We start from the raw sequence: 5,000 nt of genomic DNA on the forward strand, positions 1-5,000 counted from the left end.
CCGCCCAACTCGCAGCTCCAGCGGATGAACGGCGGACTTTGCTCGCACTCGCAATGTGCAATCCACCCCTATAACGTGCGTTTCATGAAGAGTTATGTCCAATATGCGACATTCCCGCTGTCCCTATACATGAGCTGCGAGCTGTACCACGTACGAGCTACAGACGCGAGCGCGTTGCTCTCTGTACGAATGCAGATGCTCAGCGGCAGCTAGGAGGCGCTCCATCCATGTCGGTACCGGTGAGCGTTGCACTCGCAGTCGCAAAAACGTACGGCAAGTATATTACTCGGAAGAGTCAATGACAGTCCAAGCCCCCCTGCGTGGGAAGAGTCTTCCTAGGCCATGACCCACCGGAAGGGCGCAGCGTCCCCCACCCCAGACATGTGACGTCACACTATCGGTATTGACGACTAGACTGATTCCTTATAATCATTTGCCATACACCGGTGGAAGCTGCCGAGACGAGTAACTACATAGCGGGCTCGCCGTGTCACTAATGTACAGAGATACAATAGTTTCGACTGGAACCGGATTAAACGTATACACGGCGCTGATTAGTAATAGATAGAGCCATCAGAATACAGATAATGTATACAACTGTCCGTATACATGCTGAAAGACTCTGCTCACAATCACACGTCAGCCAGACACTCTTATCACGCACTACTCTCTGCCTGTAACAGGCACACAGACAATATCTAAGCACCAGCATGGAACAACACCCAGTGCATCCTCTCTGCCACATTAGACAATCCACACTATCATAACCAGACCGGGAGGTCCACTCGGAAAACAGAATATCCCACCCTTCCGACAACCACCATTGCTCAGCTAAGCCACCAACACCCACACATGTCCTACACAGGGGTGCACCCAACATCACAATACTGCCTCCTGTCACACCACACAAACAATGGCACGAATGAAAGACACAGGTCTGCCACAAGCATGGAATCAGAGCGCCGCCTGTTATGAGCCAAAGGTGCACCCTGACGTGGCAAATCAGATGATGCCGCAGTCATTTACTTACGATAATCACAATCAACAAACCAGCCCCCCCCCCCCCCCCGAAAACACCTTTCCTTACAACAATGTGTGCCTTAACCTAACCCGTATTGTGCCTTAACCTAACCCGTATTGTGCCTTAACCTAACCCGTATTGTGCCTTAACCTAACCCATATTGCGCCTTAACCTAACCCATATTGCGCCTTAACCTAACCCATATTGCGCCTTAACCTAACCCATATTGCGCCTTAACCTAACCCATATTGCGCCTTAACCTAACCCATATTGTGCCTTAACCTAACCTATATTGTACCTTAACCTAACCCATATTGTACCTTAACCTAACCCATATTGTACCTTAACCTAACCTATATTGTACCTTAACCTAACCTATATTGTACCTTAACCTAACCTATATTGGGCCTTAACCTAACCTATATTGGGCCTTAACCTAACCTATATTGGGCCTTAACCTAACCTATATTGGGCCTTAACCTAACCTATATTGGGCCTTAACGTAACCCACGTTGCGCCTTAACCTAACCTATATTGTACCTTAACCTAACCCATATTGTACCTTAACCTAACCCATATTGTACCTTAACCTAACCTATATTGGGCCTTAACCTAACCTATATTGGGCCTTAACCTAACCTATATTGGGCCTTAACCTAACCTATATTGGGCCTTAACGTAACCCACGTTGCGCCTTAACGTAACCCACGTTGCGCCTTAACGTAACCCACGTTGCGCCTTAACGTAACCCACGTTGCGCCTTAACGTAACCCACGTTGCGCCTTAACCTAACCCATATTGCGCCTTAACCTAACCCATATTGCGCCTTAACCTAACCCATATTGCGCCTTAACCTAACCCATATTGTACCTTAACCTAACCTATATTGTACCTTAACCTAACCTATATTGTACCTTAACCTAACCTATATTGGGCCTTAACCTAACCTATATTGGGCCTTAACCTAACCTATATTGGGCCTTAACCTAACCTATATTGGGCCTTAACCTAACCTATATTGGGCCTTAACGTAACCCACGTTGCGCCTTAACGTAACCCACGTTGCGCCTTAACGTAACCCACGTTGCGCCTTAACGTAACCCACGTTGCGCCTTAACGTAACCCACGTTGCGCCTTAACGTAACCCACGTTGCGCCTTAACCTAACCCATATTGCGCCTTAACCTAACCCATATTGCGCCTTACCCTAACCCATATTGCGCCTTAACCTAACCCATATTGTGCCTTAACCTAACCTATATTGTACCTTAACCTAACCCATATTGTACCTTAACCTAACCTATATTGTACCTTAACCTAACCTATATTGTACCTTAACCTAACCTATATTGTACCTTAACCTAACCCATATTGCGCCTTAACCTAACCCATATTGCGCCTTAACCTAACCCATATTGCGCCTTAACCTAACCCATATTGCGCCTTAACCTAACCCATATTGCGCCTTAACCTAACCCATATTGCGCCTTAACCTAACCCATATTGCGCCTTAACCTAACCCATATTGCGCCTTAACCTAACCCATATTGCGCCTTAACCTAACCCATATTGTACCTTAACCTAACCCATATTGTACCTTAACCTAACCTATATTGTACCTTAACCTAACCTATATTGTACCTTAACCTAACCTATATTGTACCTTAACCTAACCTATATTGGGCCTTAACCTAACCTATATTGGGCCTTAACCTAACCTATATTGGGCCTTAACCTAACCTATATTGGGCCTTAACGTAACCCACGTTGCGCCTTAACGTAACCCACGTTGCGCCTTAACGTAACCCACGTTGCGCCTTAACGTAACCCACGTTGCGCCTTAACGTAACCCACGTTGCGCCTTAACGTAACCCACGTTGCGCCTTAACGTAACCCACGTTGCGCCTTAACGTAACCCACGTTGCGCCTTAACGTAACCCACGTTGCGCCTTAACCCAACACACGTTGCGCCTTAACCCAACACACGTTGGGCCTTAACCCAACACACGTTGGGCCTTAACCCAACACACGTTGGGCCTTAACCCAACACACGTTGGGCCTTAACCCAACACACGTTGGGCCTTAACCCAACACACGTTGGGCCTTAACCCAACACACGTTGGGCCTTAACCCAACACACGTTGGGCCTTAACCCAACACACGTTGGGCCTTAACCCAACACACGTTGGGCCTTAACCCAACACACGTTGGGCCTTAACCCAACACACGTTGGGCCTTAACCCAACACACGTTGGGCCTTAACCCAACACACGTTGGGCCTTAACCCAACACACGTTGGGCCTTAACCCAACACACGTTGGGCCTTAACCCAACACACGTTGGGCCTTAACCCAACACACGTTGGGCCTTAACCCAACACACGTTGGGCCTTAACCCAACACACGTTGGGCCTTAACCCAACACACGTTGGGCCTTAACCCAACACACGTTGGGCCTTAACCTGCTCTGTAATTGTCATACGACGCGTTAAATTAGTGTGGTGTTGCCTAACTGCAACCCCCGCAATATAGTTTGCTACTCGCACTGCCTGGTCCCCAGAGTATCGCTTCATGTTAAACACCTTGCAGCTATACACTGTAATGCGGATGGCAGCAGGACGTACATGCTCAATGCCCTTCGCAGTTGTTCATTGGCATTTGCATGGCGAAGCACAGCCTACGTTGTGGTACGGCGTGTGTCAACTGTCCGCTGATGTTGTACGTCCAAATCACACACTGTACTGCACATTGGTCCTCATGTACTGAATGATACATCGTGGTACATGTGTGACCGTACCACGACTGCGCCAACAACGGCGAACCATACGGTCCAAATATTGTGCACTCAGCTACGTGTCGTCTCCCTATAAGAGCTGGATTGCAGTATGGTATGCCGTGGATGGCGATCAGCATGAGCCGTCTGTTGATGTAGTGGCGCGTGTTGTCAGACGTAGTCGTCTCTTCTCACACACCGTGATAGCATGGTGCACTGCGTTCCACATCTGCGACATGCGACAGAGGCCGGTTGACAGTCGTTCGCGCAATGGACATCGCATACGTACGGGGGCCACCTTCCACGTGTTCGCGAAGCGTGCACATGTTGTTGCGTGTATGTGGGCAGACATAGTGTGTCGTGACACCTGACACAGGCATGCAACAATCGTTGAATTTGCAAATGGCGATGGACGTCTACGTTTGCTGGTGACGTTACGCAAATGAACAACTGGTAAACGGTTGTGGTGCGGTTGTTCTCGCTAGAGGTGAATCAGTGATGGCGACGATCGGTTGAGCTACCAACCGGTTGTTTCAGCGATACCCACCATGCCCACGAACGTGAATGGCATGTGGGTGTGAAGCGATACGCGGCGGTGGCTGGGTGGGACCGTCCCCGGCCGGTGAGGGGGGGCCTCCCGGCGTGCTGGCCGCGCGGTGCGTGGGCGCACGCGCTACAGCCGGCTGGTGGGGGCGGCCAGTGGCAGGCGCGCCGGCCGACGGAGGCGGCAGGCGGCGCAGCTGCGCGCCGGCGCACCCTGCACGCGGCGCCGTGCGGCCAAAGTAGGTCCTCGCGGGCCCGGTGCGAAGCGCGGTGGACATCTGCAGTGTGCTGGTCCGATTGAGGACTGTGTGCGCTGAGGATGCGCCGCCGCCCGGCGCTCGGCGCCGCGACGCCGTCTGCTGCTCGGTCGCCTCTGCGGTTCTCGCAGGTGGTTTGTATCGCAGCTGTGCGGACGTGTTGGCGCGTGCGCTGTGCTGGGAGAGTTCGCTTCGGCACCCAAGTGGGGCTTTTGTCCTTCTGTGGCGCTGGCGTTGGAGCTGCCGGCCACCGTAGGTGGCGCGTGTTGTCTCCCGCCGGCAATGCCACTACAGCACGCTCCCGGGCCTCTGTCGGCAGCGGCAAGCTCAGTTGGGAGCACGGGTGGTCGCACCTAAAGCGTCTACTCGCCAAACTCCGGGCGATTGCGCCTCTCTCGAACCCGACCA

Source organism: Schistocerca americana, unplaced genomic scaffold (genome assembly GCF_021461395.2).
Source record: "Schistocerca americana isolate TAMUIC-IGC-003095 unplaced genomic scaffold, iqSchAmer2.1 HiC_scaffold_808, whole genome shotgun sequence".
Taxonomy (NCBI): Eukaryota; Metazoa; Arthropoda; class Insecta; order Orthoptera; family Acrididae; genus Schistocerca; species Schistocerca americana.